The sequence below is a fragment of the Hyaena hyaena genome, unplaced genomic scaffold (genome assembly GCF_003009895.1).
Source record: "Hyaena hyaena isolate Hyena2069 unplaced genomic scaffold, ASM300989v1 scaffold_53, whole genome shotgun sequence".
Lineage (NCBI taxonomy): Eukaryota > Metazoa > Chordata > Mammalia > Carnivora > Hyaenidae > Hyaena > Hyaena hyaena.
The window spans coordinates 594672-614378 of record NW_024080686.1 but is presented as its reverse complement, the minus strand read 5'-3'; the positions used below and the strand labels follow the sequence as shown (position 1 = coordinate 614378).

The 19707-nt window shown below is 53.0% G+C and overlaps 1 long non-coding RNA gene across 2 annotated transcripts; it reads left to right on the top strand.

Moving 5' to 3' along the window:
• Positions 1–10364: 10364 nt before the first annotated feature.
• LOC120231131 lies at positions 10365–13288 on the top strand. 2 transcript variants are annotated; one of them, XR_005528264.1, is made up of 3 exons: positions 10365–10616; positions 11207–11384; positions 11864–13288. It is a non-coding gene; the product is annotated as an uncharacterized LOC120231131 (long non-coding RNA). The 2 variants fall into 2 exon arrangements; XR_005528263.1 differs by having other exon boundaries at positions 11207–11546.
• Positions 13289–19707: the final 6419 nt, after the last annotated feature.

The window sequence follows — 19707 nt, the reverse complement described above, 5'->3', positions numbered from 1 at the left end:
CTGAAATGAATGCCTGGTGGGTGTGCGTCTGGTCCGGGGAGATGGTAAATACGTAAGCCTAACACATACCGCGGGGCGCGCAGACTGTGGGGGGCAGGCCGCACGTGCGGGCGCCGCAGCCCAGCTCACCAGAATGGGGAAGTAGGGGGCTCCCTCTGAACCCCTCACGTGCTCGCTGCCCGCAGGGACACGCACGGACCCGCGAGCTCCTGGCTCTCCGTCTGGCACTGTCCTGGTTTGTGTCCCTGAAGGGCACTCTCCACCCGCCTCTCACCTCAGATGAAAATTTCTGACCCGGATCGGAAGGCCTCCCAGCCGCCTTCTTCCTGCAGCCGCGTCGTGGGGCCTGGGCTGGGCCGGGCCTGCCTCGTACTTCCTCGTCCTCCGCGGCCACCTTGGGCGGGCATCAGCCCTGCTCCGGGCACCGGCTGGCTGCGCTGTCCCCCGTCCCCGCCCCGCCCCGCCCCCGCACAGCTGCAGAGGCGTCCTCCAGCCTCACCGGGCCCCTGACCACTCTGCACGTGCTTGTCTGTCTGTCTGACACAGCTGGGCCGGCTCTGCTGATGCAGGAACTTGGCTCTGGTCACTTGCACAGTCGCACGGCTGCCTGACAACGAACTGTAGTTCAAGGCCACGGACCTTGTCTTCTGGCGCCTGGGGTTTCCCCAGAGTGCCGAGGCCTGTGCGCTGTGGCGGCGGGCGGCCGATGCCTGGTGACACACGCAGGCTGGTTTCCCCTGACGGTGGTGGCTACGAATGCTGCTCAGGGAAAGTGCCAGGGCCTGGGAGTCGGGCTTGCCTCCCAGTCCTGTTCTTCCAGTTAGGCGCGACCTTGGGCAGCTTACGTAATCTGTTTGAGCACCGCTTCCCTCGTGATGCCGGGGTCTGTGGTGCGTGCTGCCCGCACAGTTGGCATCAGAAGGAGCCAGGCGCTCAGGCTTCCCAGTGCGCAGCCTGGACAAGCGGCCCTGCGGTCTCCCTTTAATTCCCCAGGAGCCCGTGGGGGAACAGGCCATTGCTACCTCCCCCCTGAAGCTGAGGCCAGGCATTGGAGCGCCCTGTGGGGACGGGTCCGGCTTTTAGCCCAGGTCAGGGCGACTCCCAGATGGGTTCCAGGTCACCCCAGGGGTGATGTTTAAATAAGCCCCCTGCACCGGATTTCCAGGCTGGGGTGTGAGGCGGCTTTGGAGTCCGGTCCAGCTGTCCCGATGGCCACAGACGGACTTCCTCTGCAGTGCGAAGCTTCAAACACAATCCCTTCAGCTGTCCTGGGAAATGCAAAAACACCAGGTGCAGGGCTGTCGGTTAGAGTTTCCATTTACATTACCTGGGGCTTTTCTGCCCAGCTTCCCCACCCCCCTCCTGGCCGTTCCCAGGTCACAGCCACCTGAGGAATGTGCCGGTCAGCTGGGCGGCTCGCAGCGGGCTGCGGTGCCTTCCACAGGGACTTTCGACCCCAAGAGGCAGGGATCCTTGGTCCAGATCCCTCTCGTGACCTGGGGGCCTTGGGAAAGCCACCTGAGCATGGAGGCCGTAATGCTTCCTTGGGGGCGGGGCGAGGATGAGGTAAGCTAAGGCGCAGAGCTGTTTTGGCACCGGGCTCGGTGAGTGACAGCTGATAGCATTGATGGCAGCCTCTCATGCCGGCCTTCCCAAATCTCAGCTCTGCGGAGCGCCCGCGAACATCCCTCCTCTAGACGGCACAGCGATCTTAGAAAGCAGGATTGCCCCCATTTTACTGATGGGGAAACCGAGGCACCAAGGAACGAAGTAACGTGCCCAAGTTCACAAAGCTGGTAATAGGCAGAAGCCCGCACCCTCCAGCTGGCCAGTACCTCCCAGGCCATGCCTGCCATGGCCCTGTGCCCTCAGCAGCTCCTGTCTCTTGAAGTCCCCAGTGGGCTGCCAGTGGCTGGCATGACCCACCCCAGGACCCTACTGGCTAAAGCCCTTCCAGATCCCGCTGCCCCACCTGCGGCACGGATGGTGGGGCTGGTGCCGGGGAGATGTGGGCTCTGAGTTGGGCGAGGCTGCTCTGTGTCCTGCTCTGGGGACCTTGATTTTGTTACTAGTAAGAGTAACACAAAGAGGGCCGCCTGGGTGGCTTAGTCGGTTAAGTGCCCGACTTTCGCTTAGGTCATGATCTCGCGGTTCGTGGGTTCGAGCCCCGTGTCGGGCTCTGTGCTGACTGCCAGCTCAGAGCCTGGAGCCTGTTTCAGTCTGTGACTCCCTCTCTCTCTGACCCTCCCCTGCTCACGCTGTCTCTCTCTCTCTCTCCTAGAAATAAATAAAAATATTAAAAAAAAAAAAGAGTAACACAAAGAGTGGCTACTCGTATAATGGATGCTATTCTTTAAACACTTTTTTCTTAGGGGCGCTTGGGGGGCTCAGTCAGTTGAGCGTCTGACTCTTGATTTTGGCTCAGGTCATGATCTCATAGTTTGTGAGCTTGAGCCCCGCATTGGGCTCTGTGCTGACAATGCAGAGTCTGCTTGGGATTCTCCCTCCCTCTCTCTCTCTCTGCCCCTCCCCCACTCACACACTTGTGCTCTCTCTCAAAATAAATAAACATTAAAGAAAACTTACATTTATTTTTTCTAGAGAGAGACAGAGAGAGGGGGAGAGGGGGGCCGGGGGAGCCTGACATGGGGCTCGATCCCATGAGTGATCGAGTGATGTTCTCACGATATCCGGTTTTACCTTTCGCAGAATGTCATATGGTTGGAGTCCCACGGCACATGGGCTTTTCAGAGTGGATTCTTTCACCCAGAAACAGGCATTTAAGTTGCCTCCACGTCTTTTCATGGCTCGCAGCTCATGTCTTTTCGGTGCCGAGTAACATTCCAGCGTCTGGACGTTTCACAGCACGTGTGTCCCTAAGCTTACCTCCCGCAGGACCTCTTGCTTGCTCCCACGCTCTGGCAATTAGGACTAAAGCTTCCATACACATCCACGTGCGGGCTCTTGTGTGGAAGTGTTTTCAGCTCGTCGGGGGCAGACAGGAAGGAGCATGACCTCTGGTAACAGTCTGTTTGGTTTTGTAAGGGGCCACCCAGCTCTCTCCCGGGGTGGCCGCACCATTTGCACTCCCACCAGTGAGCGTGCCTGCTGCTCCGCGCCCTCGCCCAGCGCGCGGCGTCCTCGGGGCTCTGGGGTTTGGTCCTTCTCACTAGAAGTGGCATCTCCTTGTGGCTCTAATGGGTGTTAGCTTTCATTTTTACCCTTACCTAGATCCCCCTCCTGTTTCTTTCTATGCTCTGTTTATTCAACCAACCTTTCCGGAGGGACTTTTCCTTTCAAGTGTGTGGGTTAATAATGGGCACGACTCAGTCCTTTCTCATTGCCTGTTAGCATCTGCACTGCGCCTTGTGTGCGTGTGTGTCGCATGGGTGATACGTAATTACGAGGCTGTGTGGTGACATGGCAGAGGGACTGGAGGAGGTTGGGGGCACGAATCACTGCAGCATTTACCTGCTCCTCGGGGGTCCCGGCAAGGACCCTTCCTGCCCGTTCTCTGCCTGCTGTCAGCCCAGCAAAGTGCCTAAGCCCGGGCGGGCATTCAGGAAATGTTTGTTGCATGAAGGAGAGGAAATCAAAGAAGGGTTCCTGGAGGAGGTGGCATTTAAGCTGAGGCTGAAACAGAATTCCTGTTTAATGAGGGAGAGCCGAGGGGGGAACGGCAGGCGCCCGGCTCAGAGACGTGCAAGTGCACACAGCTTGCAGACTGCAATCACGCAAGAGGCCTGGTTGGGCTTTGTTTTGTCACAAGCTGTGTGTTTGGGGCAAGCGAGTTCCTGGAGGAAAGTAATAAGGACCCATCTGTTTGTTCAATAAACATTTACTTGCCATATAGCCTGTCTGAGGCTCGCGGAAGGCCGACAGGAGGCTGTGGGCAGCGCTGGCAGGCAAGCGGTGTCCTGGGCGCTGGGTGAGTCACGCAGGGAGGGGGCACAGGAGGAGGGCGTCAGGCCAGGGTCAGAAAGGAGGGCGCCCTGCGGCTGTGGCTTCACAGGGGAGCCGGTGTCAGAGAGGGAGGGACGGGCACGGCAGGGAAGCTGGTAAAGCCAGGACCTGGGGCCGCGGAGCCTGGGGCGGGAGCCCTTGGGAGGGCCCTGGACGCGCCACGTGGAGGTTGGCGGGTGGGTGACGTTTCCAGGGCAGTGTGCTCACGTTGTAGTGAGCTTGGAGTTGCCTGGTGAAAGTGCAGATCCTGGATTTCATCCACCGTGCAGAGCGCAGAGATTTCGAGTCCGGGGTGGGGAGGCAGGAATGTGCATTTTCATCTTGTGGGTGTGTTTGTGGCACCCCAGAAATTCCGATTCTGCTGACCCTTGGACAGAGCAGAAATTTCTCTCTCAGGGGCCCCCGGAGCTGCTGAAGCTGCAAACCCATTAACGTGCCAGCACCGCTGCTGCTGCGGGGGCCGGAGGCCGGAGGCCTGTGTCTGGGTTGCCTGCTCTGTTCTCCCCTGGCCCTTCGGAGACATGTCTCTGGGGACATGTGCACGGACCTCGTATCGGGGCCTGATTTCCCTCCTTGGCCAGGTGATAATCTGACAGCTCATCATTCATTTCATCTCATTTCTCATGTTGCCTGTTCAAGAAGCAATTTCAGATGGCTTATAAGGCATAAAATACATGCATGTAGCTTCAATTAAACGTGGGAGAAAGAGAGAGAGAAAAACAGAGGGGATGAGACAGAGTGAGGAATAATGACGCCAGTTATCAGGCGTCACTTCCCTTAAACCTGTTCTAATTTCTTGCAGGGTTTATGGCTACTTTGCGGGCTGTGTGAAGGATTAGGGTTTAAGCTGCCCGTGCTCCTTCCGCTGCAAAAAGCCTCGCCTCTCTATAGAAGCTTAAAGCCACCAAATCCGTACTTGATTTGTTTAATGAAATGTGCTTCTTAGCAGGCGCGCCGTGTCCAGCGAGTATTGTCTGGCGGTGAGAAAGTCTGGATGCCCGGCCCGCATTGCTGAGCGCTGCCAATGACCTTTGTGCCCGTGAACGTGGGGTCCCGCGGCCGCTGGCTCAGCCAGTCCTGAATCCATGGCCGCTGGCCGCTGGCCCTGACCCGGAGTTCCCAGGCCCCGGAGACTCAGGCCTCGGGTCAGCTGTAGGCGGCCACCCCACGCTCGGGGGGCCTTCCGGGGGCCAGCGGGGCGGTGGGCCCCCATCTTTAGGGCGCTGGGTTCCCTGGGAAGCATCCACGACTACGTTTGCTTCATGGAGAGAGAAACCCCTGGCCCAGTAGCGTTAAAAGCCTCCACTCTTCTGCGATCTCCATCCTGCAGACCTGCCCCCGCACACAATTTGCTTTTGTGTTCCTGGTGGTAAGAATAAACTTGTGAGTGAGTGAACTTCCCGGCTGAGAAGGTCAAGCAAGCCGAGCTGGAATGGCCAGAGCAACAGCAGCACCAGCTCTCCAAGGAGGGCGGGGCCGCACATTGTGGCCTCTAAGGAGGGCGGGGCTGCGCTGTGTTGTCTCCAGGGGGCGGGGCCACACATTGTCATCTCTAAGGGGGCGGGGCCACACATTGTCATCTCTAAGGGGGCGGGGCTACGCTGTGTTGTTTCCAGGGGGCGGGGCCACGCTGTGTTGTCTCCAAGGAGGGCGGGGCCACACATTGCTGTCTCCAAGGGGGGCGGGGCCATACATTGTCATCTCTAAGGAGGGCGGGGCCATGCTGTGTTGTTTCCAGGGGGCGGGGCCACACTGTGTTGTCTCCCGGGAGGGCGGGGCCGCGTGTGTTGTTACCTGCCCAAACATAGGATTTCCTTTTTCTTTTTCTAGGTTGTTTAGTTATTTTGAGAAAGAGAGTGAGCGAGCGGGGGAGGAGCAGGGAGGGAGAGAGGATCCCACGCAGGCTCCTTGCCGTCAGCGCAGAGCCCGACGCGGAGCTCCAGCTCACAAACTGTGAGATCATGACCTGAGCCGAAAACAAGGTTGGGCCCTCAACACACTCGGCGCCCCCGAGACATAGGATTTCTGGTAACTTGAGTCAAAGTTTTTGGAATAGAGCGGTTGATTCTTTAATCCAGTGACCTTTCTTTTCTCCCCTTCTTGAATTTCCTCAGGAGGGCTATTCCAATGCAGCACCTGCTCTCCGTGTGTGTGGGGTCGTGCCTTTCTCTGCACAGTAATGATTAAGCAAAACCAAAGGGCAGTCTTCTGTAAGGGTGCTGTTTATAAATATTTCCACTTACACAACCATGAACTGAGGTTGCAAAGTGTTGTATCCATAGCTTCTTAACTCACGCCTTCCACCACTGGCTCGGGAGCTGGCCCTGGTCTTCTAGTTACACCATCTTGTCCACAGGGGTGGCTTCTCTCCCGGGACATAGTCTTCACCCCTTCCCTCTACCCTCCTTCCCAGTGTGGCTTTTCCGGGGCTCTTCATGTCGGTTCCTGCTGCAGCGTCAGGAGCCCCTGGCGCTGGGCGCATCTTGGCGGGCGCATCTTGGCCTTTGGCTCTAGGGAGGAGTGTGCATGCATGTGTCTAGCCTAGGGCTCACCATCTTGGTGGTGCATCCGTGTGGGGCCCACAAGGCTCCTGGTGGCCAGTGGCGAGGATGAGGCAGGGCTTAGGTTGGGCTGCTGGTGTGGTGCCCACAGGGGGCCCCAGGTCGCTGCGAGCGGCCTCAGGAAGGGTCCCCTCTGTGCAGCCCAGGGCTTTGGATAAACAGAGGCAGGTGAAGCAGTGAAAGAACAAGGGTGTTCAGGAGGTGACCACTGGAGCCGCCCCCACTGGAGGGGGGATCTATGGGCTGTGTGGGCGGGGAGAAGAGGGCGCCGGGAGAGGTGGGGGCCCCTGAGAGGTGAGGGCCCGGAGAGCTGTGGGTGAGGAGAAGCAGGGAGTGGGAGAAGCAGGGATGGCAGAAGTGGGGGCCAGGGAGACAGGGTGGGAGAGGTGGGGGTCCAGGAGAGGCGGGGGCCCGTTGGGCTCACCTGGGCGGCAGTAACCATGGTCACCTGTGGGTCACCAAGGAAGTGTGATGGGAGCTAACTCCACCGTGGGGCAGGAGCTGGCCTCACAGCCTCTGATGGCAGCTGGTTGACAGACACTCAGACCAGACTGACGGGTGACCCAGAGGGAGTGGTTAGGGGGGCACTGGGCTGGGACATAACCCTCCCTCCCTCTTTCTCTCCCGTGCCTCCTTTCCTCACTTACTCATCACCAGCACCGTGTGTCATGGCCTCATGTTGGGCACGGGGGAGGTGGAGAATGTGGCACGGCCTGCCCTCAGGAGGTCTCTGGCCCCTGTCTTCCTGGGGCGGGAAGGTCTGTAAGAACAGTAGAGTCAGGCCGCAGAATTCCCAGCAGTCCATGTGCCGCAGGAAACAAGGATTAGGGGTGTTTCCGTAGCACCTCCCAACAAAGAATGAGGCCTCCATGAGCATACCATTGACCCCTCACAGCAGCACAGGTCAAATGAGAGGTGCATCCACGTGCGCTTATGGACACCCCCTCATCTGGGTCCTGCCTCGGCACTTGCTGCATCAGGACCCAGGCTTGGGAGAGGAAGTGACTGACATGCCCCAGTCTTTCACAGCGCCAGCCTGCTGCCCATGTAGATGGGATGCTGACACAGAGAACATTCTAGAAGATCTGTAAGAGAGAGGACTCTGGGTGTTAATGGGGCTCTATTCAATGTGATCTAAAGAATGAGACATAATTAAATGTATTAGTTTAACTGTACAGAATTACCATTTCTGTAGGCCAAAGATGGTCAAATGTGGTTTCATACGGTCTGCCTAATAATGGTTGAAGGGTAAGTAAAGAGAACTCATATTGTATCTTAGAATATATTAGTTGTCTCATTCTGCTGAGGCTATGCCTCCAAAGAAACCTGTTCCACGCATTTCTCAAAGTGTCATCTGAGGATCCATTTGGGGTTGGGGTTGGGGGTAGGGGCTGACAGTCAATGCTAGAAGGCATAGCCCCATATCCCCCTGGGCATAGAGATGTCCTGTGACTTGTTAGTTCATTAGCCATGAGTATGTTCAGCCTCTGTTCCAGTTTGTGTGTTATTATACTTTAGTATCTTTTGGGATAAGCAGTGTTTACCATCTGCTATGAAGTGTAGTCCCTTTTTTGCCCCTATATTATGGTTTTCCAGAGAAATAGAACCAATTAGTGTATGTGTATTATTTATATCTCTATGTCTATCTCTACCTCTACCTCTCTCTGTGTATCTATCTATCTATCTATCTATCTATCTATCTATCTATCTTTCTATCATCATCTATCTGAAAGAGTGAGCGAGCAAGCGAGAAAAGGACTTGGCTCACATGGTTAAGACTGGCAAGTCCTAGGGCACCTGGGTGGCTCAGTTGGTTAAGTGTCCAACTCGGCTCAGGTCATGATCTCATGGTTCATGGGTTTGACCCCTGCGTTGGGCTCTGTGCTGACAACTTAGAGCCTGGAGCCTGCTCCAGATTCTGTGCCTGCCCCACCCCTCCCCTGCTCACACTCTGTCTCTCTCTCTCTCTCTCAAAAATAAATAAACATTAAAAAATTAAAAAAAAAAAAAAAAAAAAAAAGACTGGCAAGTCCAGAGCCTGAAAGGTGAGCCATCAGACTGGAGACCCAGGGAAGAGCTGATGTTGCATTTCAAGTCCAAAGGCCATCTGCTGGCAGATCTCTCCCTTGTTCAAGGGATGTCAATCTCTGTTCTATCCAGCTCTTCAACTGATTGGATGAGGCCCACCTACATTGTGGAGAGCAATCTGCAAAATTCACCAATTTAAATGTCAATCTCATCTCAAAACATCCCCATAGGAACTTCCAGATGAATGCTTGACCACATATCTGAGCCCAGCCAAATTGGCAAACAAATATCTGTCACAGCACCTAAAATTACATCTTTCAAATATCCAGAAGTTTCTTTGGTTCTAGGAGACTGATATAGTTAGTATATGCAAGGTAGGTTCTAGATCCCATGGGGTAACAGGAATGCTTAAAAATGATGGATAGACAGAAAGCCTGAGTTCTTTCGATCAATTAAGTTTTAGGTATGGAATAGCCATTCTGTGCCCATCTTGGACAAGTGTTACATGGTTAATAACATAGATCATGTAACAGAGTCTTCCTTGTTGCAAGTCATTTTTTTTAACCTAGCCCACACTTCCATCTTCCTCCCCTCCCTTCCTCCTCTCCCCTTCCCTTCCCCTCCCCTCCCCCTCCCTCCCTCCCTCCCTCCCTCCCTCCCTCCCTCCTTCCTTCCTTCCTTCCTTCCTTCCTTCCTTCCTTCCTTCCTTCCTTCCTTCCTTCCTTCCTTCCTTCCTTCCTTCCAATTTGTTGGGCATCCAGAGTACTCCGGGTACGAGGCCAAGCACTGGGAGATCAGGGATGAAGACATCCCACCATCAATAGTGGCTAAGAGCCTGCAAGGGGTTCCTCATGTAGAGTCTGTCTCCTGAAGCTTAGAGGTCGGCTTTGGGAATCGAGTTCCCTTAGCAACATGAGGTCTTAACACGCAGCCTGCAATAGTCCTGGGTTGCCCTGGGGGCAACACCATGTCTTTTTTACAACGCCTTTTTTCTTCCAAACAGGGGCCTTGCCCCCTTCCCTAAAGGTGGGATGGAGGGCCAGCAACGTCCCCGGCAGCTGGTGGGAAATGCAGAGTCTCAGGCCCACTCACGGTGGCCTACCCAGGGAGCACCTGCGTTCTCATAAGATCTTCAGGTGGTTATTGTGCACAAAAGTCTCACATGTGCTTTGCTAGTCCTCGTTTCCCTCAAAGACACAAGAGAGCTCCACGTGAGATCTGGAAGGAGTGAGGGTGTAGCCAGTGGCTCACCTGCTTGGGGAGATTCTCAGCAAGTGCCAGAGGTTGGACTTTATTCCGAAACCAAGCAGGGAAGGGCCCCGGGTGTCTTCCTCTTGGGCTCAGAGAGGTGCAGAGACCCCCGCCGAGGGGGAGAGACTGGGTCTCTGCACCTGCGCTGTCCTCTCGAGGGGACTGGGGGTGAGATGCTCCACTTCTCCAAGACCTTTTCCTCTTCTGTAAAATGGGGAGGATAAAAAAAAAAAATCTTCCTTTCTGAATAGTCGGGAAACTTCACAGATCCACATGGGGTGGGTGGCGTGTTGGGAGTAAGGTGTGGCTTGTGATGTCACCGCAGTGGGGAGGGCTGGACCTGTCTCCTCATCGCTAAGCAGGGCTGGGGATGCCTGCTGCACGGGGTGGCCCAGGGATTAAGAGACTGTGCATGCATGATGCCAGGGTGACAGCTATTATTTTCATAACAACCGGCTTGTTTAACTGCCCTGTGTGTGACAGCAATCTGCCGTGGCTTCAGGGAGGCCCCGGTACCTGAATCATCCAAGGACAGGCGGGGGCAGGCTGAGGAAGAGGCCACTTGGGGCTGTGGCAGTGCCTTCTAGATCATTCACAGAGGCACGGCTTAACCCAGGGCACTCGGGCCCAGATTCCTGCGAGAATCCATAAGAAGCGCAGAAGTTGACATGACACGTTGCGAAGTAGATTTCCTCTAAAAGTGTTTTTTCTCTGAGGTAATGACAGATGTGAGTGTTGCTATGGTGACAGGCTGTCTGGAAGCACACAGCACAGTGGTTCAGGCGGCTTGCCTACGACGTATGGGCGTAGCAGGTAAGCACGGCCCCCTTTGGGAAACTTTACTGAGGGATCTTCTTCCGCGTTCTGGTTTCCAAAGCTGAGTTTGTTTTGCACCTTGGGTGGCTGCGCGAGATGGGGAAACCATCGCGTATAGCTTAGAGCGTCCAAGGGGAGGGGAATCTGCAGCAAGCCACAGAGTTATTTCAATATGACAAGCGCTTGCCCAGTGCCCGCCGTGTGCTGAGGGTCCCGTGGGGGTGGAGGGTGGGTGACGAGATCTGAGTGAGCGAGCCGTGGTCCCTGCCCTCCAGAAGTCGGGGTGGAGAGCCCGACGCACGGCGGACTGGGCTACAGGCTTCTAGTGCTGTGGACACGGCTGGGTGTGTGGGGGCCAGGACCCGACTCAGAGCGAGGGGTGTGATCGGGGGACTGTAGCAGGACCTTGGAGAATAAGCCGGGTTCCTGCAGCCTCCATTTACACAGCTGCCTATCGTTTCATCCTCCTGAAACACACCACTTTCTTTTTTTATTTTATAGTTTATTGTCAAGTTGGTTTACATATAACACCCAGGGCTCATCCCAACAAGTGCCCACGTTTTGTTTTTGTTTTTGTTTTTTGCCAGGGGGATCTCGTCTTCAAGGCTTGCGTAGGCTGCTTCCAAATCGTCTCTGTTCTGAGCAGGTGGCAAGGACTGTCTGTAGCTTTTGAGCAGGACAGTTGAAGTAGGAGATAATGAGTGTGTCGGGGACGATCATCCTCTTCCATGCAGCGCGCAGCTTCGGGAGGGATGCACAGGGAGGGTGAGGGAGGAGGGGGACACCCGCCTAGCCGGCCAGATCAGCCGTGGAGAGCAGTGGGGTGACAGATGTCGCAGCCAGGAGGCCCCGCGTCCTGTTCCAGAGAAGCACCCCCAGTCTCTTCATCTGCTGGGTCCTGGCCTGCGAATGCTTCACCTCGAGCAGGTGCAAATCCTCGGCTTGGTGTGTTAGGGTCTCTGCATCTGTTCTTTGATTTTTCTGTATTTTGTCTCTTTTGGAGAGGAAAAAAATGCCCCTGTGTATAAGAACAGAAAAAGCCAAGTTTTAGGATGTACGGCTCGTTTTGTGGTGTACCGGGGAATGGCATCTTGGCGCTGTCCAGCGAGCGGCCTGTCGTGGGTTTTCACCAGGACCACGTCGTGGGCTGCCACTGATATTGTCCCGGGGACTTTTATCTCAGGCACCGGCTCCAAGCTCACCCTCTTGGGTTATTCTCCAGCTGCTTCTATTCTCTTTTCCAGGCACAGCCCAGAAGGCAGCCACTCTCTCCAGAATCCAGAGCCCGCCCTGCGCTGCTTCTCCCACTTGGATCTCCCGATCACAGATCCACTGATGGAGGTTGGAGATGCTCTCTGAAGACAGCCCCGCTCCAGTGACATCATTTCCTGCCTAGGATTCAGGACTTTTTTTGCTGGAATTATGAGAAACACACGACACCCGTAAGGGGCTGCCTGGTTCCTCTCCCGCGACAGTGTCCAGCAGGGACGGGGAAGGAGAGGAGATCACCATCTGTGGGTGCCTATCGGGCATGGACGGCCTTAGGTACCCACACACCAGCTAACGATTGGCTTTGGCCTCAGATCTGGGCTGTCTCCTTGCACTAAAGTCGCAGACTCGACAGTTGGCTTATAGGATGGCCCGTCAACTGTGTATAATCCCACAGATGTGGACCCAGCAGCACCACCCAGCTATGGCATGTCGCTGAACGCACAACTCAACTTGGACAGAGTCAGTTTGGATGACAGCTGTGTGAAAGGTCACGTAGTAGTTTGCACGGGGGCAGTGGGCAAATTCTCACAGTCGAGGGGCTGGGCTTGCCGTGCAGGCTCAGACAACAAATCGCAAATCCCTCTCTCTGGGGCAGACTCACATTAACCACGCTCATTGGAATTGATGTCTATGTTGGATGGCAGCTTATTAAACTACAACGAGAACTCCATCTGGTGAAGGGTCTAGAGAGCTGAGCCCTCTGCTTAACCTATTCTGTGTGGGGAAATCTACCTGGCAAACTTCTTAATCCAACGGTTGCCTGGCGACTGTGAGATCAGAGCAGAGTCGAATGCTTAGTGACATTAGACTCCTACGCATTTCTTCCCAAGATGTGTTATACGAGGCACTTGCCATTGAGACCTGGAGAATGCAAACCCATTCCTCAGACATACCTGCTTCTCTTCTGGCTCCCTGTTGTCCTGGGTTTCCGTGGCTAAAAGCTTCTCTGTCTAAGGAATTGTTTCCTTTAGTTACGAGACTCATTTGACAGGCTGTCTTGACTTTCCCCCTATTTCACCTACATCCATGGCTGTTCTGATCTCCAGGCTAATGTGTGCTCTGTAAAGTTGCCTGAGCTTCTCAGCACACTGGGACACATGACTGGGGTTTCACTGAGGTTATGTCTGCCCATTGCTAGTCCTTAGTTTTGGGGGGATTGGTCCTTAGTTCCTCTTTCCTGCCCTCTCCTGTTGTCACTGCTCAGCCTGTAGGAAGGCCTACAAAGGGCTTTGGTGGGAAATGCTGCCATCTTGCCCCTGGGCATGGCCGTGACACCGGCGTGAGAAGGTATAAAGGCAAAGGTTTGCTTAAAGAGGTTGCTCCTCTTTAAGATGAAAGTGCAAAATTTAAAATATAGTATGAGGCACAAAAAAATACCCTCTTATTTTTTTAAAACTTAATTTATTCATTTTGAGAGAGCGAGAGCAGGGGAGGGGCAGAGAGTGAGGGAGAGTCAGCACAGAGCCCAACATGAGGCTCAGTCTCATGACCACAAGGTCACGACCTGAGCCAATATCAAGAATCAGACGCTTAACCGACTGAGTCACTCCAGCACCCCCAAAATGACTACTTATTTAAAAAGGGCCTAGGTTTGGAAGGATCCTGAAGCTTTCAGTTTCATGAAATGCATGAAGAATCGACCTCTCCCAGAGGAGATGGCACAGATAGGGTGGGTGTGGGTCCAGAGGAGCCTTGAGCACAGCCCGTGGGCCCTCAGGATGGAGTCTTAAAGATTCCTGTGCTTAAGCATAAAAAGTCCACACTGATAACGTTTATACAAAATGCACGAATTTGCTCTTACACATGTAAGGAAAGGAAAAACACAGAACAATCCAGAGTGAAAAGGACATAATTCTCCTGTAATTCTGTTTCTCCACCTGCCTTCTGTAAGTTATCCCTACGGACATTTCAGGGCGCCCCTTCCAGGCCTTTTTCTTACCGTATTTATATGCACATTTCCCTCATTGTTTCAAAGGATGTGTGGTAATCCAAGCCAAGTGTACTTGGCCAATCACTTATCGGTAAGCATGTGGGTTTATTTCAGTTGGTTGCTTTTACAAACTGTGTGGCAGGGACTGTCCTTTCGTGAACACTTTTCCACACGTATGGGCGTATGGGAGTATTTCTGTGGGCTCGACCACTGGAAATGGCGGGTCGGCTGAAAGTGTGCGGGATTTAACATGGTAGATTCAGTGAATCGATCTCCAGGAAGACGATCCCCACTCATGCTCCCATGATGGTAAAATAGTACTTCTTTCTCTGTATGCTTATCAGTGTCTATTTTTAACACGATGGGTGAAAAAATGGCATGATTGGTTTTTTGGGGGATTCTGCTTCAATATGAATGTATATGATTGTCAGCGAGTGCGCAACTCACTTGATGTGGACTAACCCCAGAATGGATGCAGTATCCCAAAATGGAGAAAGCCAGAAAATCCTGCTGAACCCACACTGTTACCACCTGGCAGGTGCCACCATCTTCCTTGGCCTGGGTGACTGCAGTAGCCCTTCACTGGTCGTGCTGCCTCTATCTTGGCTATTTTCCGCGACGGCCCTCAGATCATCCTGTTACAGGGCTGGCCACCTTCCAAAGCTCCTGCCCTCCCCTCCCACCCATCGCTGAGCGTCCTCCGGGGCCCACGCGGCTTGGGCACCCTGTCATCCTCTGTCCCCTCCCTGGTTCTTACCCAGTTCCAGGTACACTGATCTCTCTGCTCTTCCTCTGGTCAGACAAGTGTCCACCGAGGGCTTTGGCACTGGCTGTCTTGTCCATCTGGAAGGTTCTCCCTCCAGATAGCCACCCAGACAAGTACCTCACCTCCTTCACATCTCTGCTTCAATGTCATTTTTTCAGTAAAGGCTTCCCACATTTAAAATTGCAAACTCTTAATCTCTCTGGCTGTGTTTATAGATTTTTTGGGGGCACTTTGGAACGTACTGTATAACTACTTACCATTCTGCTTATAGTTCGTTATCTGTCTCTGCCAGCTACAGCATCAGATTCTTGAGGGCAGGGCTCTTTTTCCCCCTCTTATTTTATTTAAACAAACAAACAAACAAAGTACTAAAAGCAGTTCACCCAATTCTCCCACCTCTACACCCCACCTCTGGTAACCACCAATCTGTTCTCTATGAACTTGAGGATCTGAGGGTGGATTTTTTTAAATTAATTTTTTTCCCTAAGATGCCACATGTAAGAGAGATGGTTTATCTTTCTCTGTCTGACTTTTTCCACTTTGCATCACACCCTTGAGGTCCGCTCAGGTGGCAAATGGCAAAATTTTTCTTTTTCATGGTCAGATAACATTCCATTACATAGATATACCACAGTTTCCTTACCCTTTTGTCCATCAGTGGACATTTGTAGGTCTTCTTTGGAAAAATGGCCATTCAGATCTTCTGCCCATTTTGAATTAGATCTTTTCCTTTTTGTTGTTTTTTGTTTGCTTGTTGCTATTGAGTTGCATGAGGCCCTGATACTCAGATATTAGCCCCTTATTGGACGTATGATGTACAGTCAGTAAGACAGCGGCAGTAGGCAATGTTGACAACGTGCTCTTGTGACAGAAATTCAGATCAGGTCGAAGGTCACTGCAAGGTGAGGGTCGCCAAAGTCCCTTTAGAGGGGAGCCCTGGGTAGGACAGGACTCAGGCAGGAGCAGAGTGAAGGACCTCGTGGCCACAAAGCGGCGGCCGCCGGCTGCCCCCTGGCTGTGCGCGTCGGCCCGGCCCCGCCTGCGCCGCGTGCTCTGTGCTTTGCCCCACGTGTCAGTGCCTGTTTTGCAGCCTGTTTTGCTACTTCCTGTTTGGGTCACCTGTGCTGCCTCTTGGAGCCCCAGGCTCACTCTGCCCTGCTGCCCCTTTCCCTGACGCCCGTCCCCAAGCACTGTACCTCATGGGATGGGTCTGGCCCTGCCCTGCGGTGCCCGCCCCCGCCCCCAGGTATAGGTGGGGTACAGGAGGTAGCCCTTGCTGGGCGGGCTGGTACACCCCCTTCCCGGAGCACACGCGGCCGGGCACCCCTCTGCCTCTTCTCCTCTCCCGGCCGCGCAAGACTCAGGTACTGGCGCCCATTGCTGGGCCTCTCTCTCCCCACTCACGCCAACCCTCCCTGACAGGGCGAGGAGACAGCCGGGAGGGCCCAGAGTTGAACTTTTCTGGATTCCTGGACGCACTGTCACCAGAGACAGGGGCCATGTGCTGCCCCGGGGGGTGGGAAGCTGGCCGGTGGTGGAGGCATCCCAGGAGCGCGGGGCCCGGGCCGAGGCCCATCTGCGGGAGCACCAACAGGGGCCTCCGGTGAGGCCGGCGTCGTCAAGAGCTCGGTCCTCACAGCAACACCCCCCAGGAGACCCATTGTACAGTTGAGGAAACTGAGGCATAGAGCAATTGGACATTTGTCCCACTCACACAGTTAAGCCATGAGAGAGCAGAATTCCAACGCCAGGGTCCGTGGCGGAGAACATCCACCTCGCCATTTTCCCACACCTCAGAGAAAACTCCCATGGGTGGGAGAAGCACTGTATTGATTTTTTAAAATATTGTTAAATGAAAAAGAATTAAGTGGTCAAAATGGTTTCACGTGGCCAAGTGTCGCTGGTCGTTGGCAAGGGGCTGGGTTTCTTGTCCAGGCTTTCTTTCCGGCCTGTTTATGAAAAGGACGACAGACTGGCAAATTAGGTTATTTCAGACCTACCTGAAAATAAATGAAGTGAGCCTGCTTCTTTAAGAAAAATAACTGACAATATTTGTTGCCAGTTATAAAACTGTAATTTCCAAGGGGCATCTGTGTGGCTCAGTGGGTTAAGCAACCGACTCTTGATGTTGGCTCAGGTCATGATCTCACAGTTCATGGGTTCAAGTCCCGTGCCAGGCTCTGTGCTGCCAGTGGCGAGCCTTCTTGGGAGTCTCTATCTTTCCCCGTCTCCCTGCCCCTCCCTGACTCGTGCTTTCTCTTTCTCTCTCTCAAAATAAATAAATAAACTTAAAAATGGAAAGTTTTAAGTGAAAATTAAAATTTTAGAAAACTCGTATCCACTGCTGTGAGTTTGATAGCTTCTTAATTCAGAGTTTTCTGATGAGGTTAATAGTTATGTTACTGCTATGATTTCTGGATGGTGTATGATGAAATGTATCAACATTTCAATATCACCATATTGTCAATATCACAGATCCTCATAACTCAGTGAATCAATTATCTTCCAAGTGATGAACGCACCATGTTGCAAATGCTTGGCTAGGTAAAAAAAAAAAAAAAAAAAAAAAAAAAAAAAAAAAAAAAAAAAAAAAAAAAAAAAAAAAAAAAAAAAAAAAAAAAAAAAAAAAAAAAAAAAAATCCAAAGTGTATTATAGTGGGTTTCAATGCAACAGAGTTTGAAAAATTAATTGATATGGTTTCAGATTTGACATTGCAACTAACCTTTGAGAAAGTACCAAACGGGTGCCTGGGGGGCTCAGTCAGTTAAGCATCTGATTCTGGATTTCAGCTCAGGTCATGATCTCCTGGTTTGTGAGGTCGAGACCCACATCTGGCTCTGTGCTGACAGCACGGAGCCTGCTTGGGAGTCTCTCTCTCTCTTCTCCCTTTACCCCCTCCCACTTGCTCTCTTCCTCTCTCTCTCTCCCTCAAGAGAAATACACATAAAAAGAAAAAGGAAGTACGACATGTTGAGTTTTGGTGTAGTATCAAAGAAGAACATCCACAATGACCTGCAAAACGCATTACAAACTTGCTCTCTCTTGTCCAGCTCCATACTTGAGGCTGACTTTCCATCACGTCCCTCTGCTAAAACAGCACGGCATGCAGATTGAAAGCAGAAGCAGATGTGAGGATCCAGCTGCCTGCCGCTAATTCAGACACTGAGGGAGCTTGGGAAACGCATAAAGTGTTGCCATTCTGCTCACTGTTATTTTTGCTTGGGGAAATGCAGTTATTTTTCTTAAGATGTAAAATGTATGCCAATGTGTGCTGAGTCTATATTGTGATTTTTGATACAAATTGAAAAATATTCAAAGATTTTCTCAGTTTTAATTTCTAGTACTGTAAATATCTTCAAATACAACTCTCATGAACACAAGCTCCTTAGGGATGCTCAATAATTTTTAAGAGTGTAAAGTGGTCCTGAGATGAAAAGCCTGAGATAAGGTGCTTTTTAGCAAAGCCAGCCTTCGTTTAGAACAGTTAAGTGACTTCCTTCAAGGCCCCTGGTCGGTGATGGTCATGCCTTTCCCTGTCCGCTCGCATGAGCTCTAGCTTCTGCCTTCCATGCAAATGGCCTGGACCCTGTCCGGTGTGGCTCCTAGAGCCCCGGGCACATCTCCTCTGCGGCAGGCTATTTAAAAGCAAAATGTAATGTGGGCACCAGCATTTATTTCTGAACAAAGTGCGAAAGAGAACAGCAGGATATAAAGTTCAAGAGTGAATGTGCAGTGAGTAATGTAGGTGTCATGGACCGCGGCCGGGGAGCGGGAGGCGGTACCAGGAAGGCTGGGGGGCTGCGCCGACGCGGGGAGTGTGGGTGGGATGCTCCCAATGGGCACTGCGGATCTGCTCCACGTCGGCCTCTCCCGTCCGCACCTGCACCTGCTAGCTGTGTGTCTCACCCCGGACCGCAGGACCGAGGGGCCTCGGGCACAGAGCCTCAGTGACCGCCTAGCTACCGCTGACCTCAAGCATCCCCGTGATTTCCTCCCGGTCAGGATTGTACCAAGTGTATGTTCTTAGATTTCGAAGTGGAAAGATATCTTTGGATTTCTGAGCACTAAAGAAGCAAAGAGTAAAGCGTCTTTGGTGTGTTTCATGGGGGAGTCCTATCAATGAACATTCTCCATCTTCTCCATTTCTGACCGTGTTTTCCATGTCTCAGCCCTGCTCTGGATTCGGGGATGAAGCATACACAGCGGATGAAACTGCTTAGTCTAACTGGGATTCCCTAGCTGGTGGGAGATGTGTGGGGCCCGGAGAAAGCTGTCTCCTAGGACATGGGGTTGGGTGGTAGCCATTCATCATATAGAAGGACGTTAGCAACTGCTGCGCCACTGAGCCAGAAGGTGGAGCCCAAGGTGACCCAGAGGGCGTGAGCAGGTGGTGGTGATGAGGTCAAGTCCAAGGTGACCCAGAGGGCGTGAGCAGGTGGTGGTGATGAGGTCAAGGCTGTGGGTTTAGGGAGGAAAACTCACACAACTTTTCTGGAGCCCTTTGCTGGCTTTGATGAGTATTTTATTTCAAGTTTATTTATTTGGGAGAGGGTGAGAGAGAGAGAGAGAGAGAGAGAGAGAGAGAGAGTCTCAAGCAAGCTCTGCACTGTCAGCACGAGTCAGATTGGGAGCTCAAACTCACAAACTGTGGAGATCATGACCTGAGCTGAAATTAAGAGCTGGGCGCTCAACCGACTGAGCCCCCCAGGGACCCCTTGATGAGTATATTTATTTAGCTGACCCTGTTGAACACACACTGCCTCCCGCCAAGCCCAGCCTTGGATTGCTGGAGTCATCTTGGAGAAGTTCATTGAGAAGATGGGGCATGGACTTGACCCTGAAGGGTGCCAGGATTTGAGTAGTTGAAGAGGAGCAGGAAAAAAATTCAAGGCTTAGGAAATGAGGTGAGCAGAGGCATGGGGACAGGAAGATTTGAGGCAGGTAGACTGAAGCAAGGGGGTGATGTGGGGACCAGGTCTGGGCTGCACAATAGAAGGTCTTGAACTCCTTGAGTTTGGAGTCACCCATAGCCTTTGAGCGGTGACCGGGCCTGTGTGCGGAGGGACTCTCAGCAGGTGACATTGATGGCGATGCTTGGAAATGATGGAAAGAGAAACTC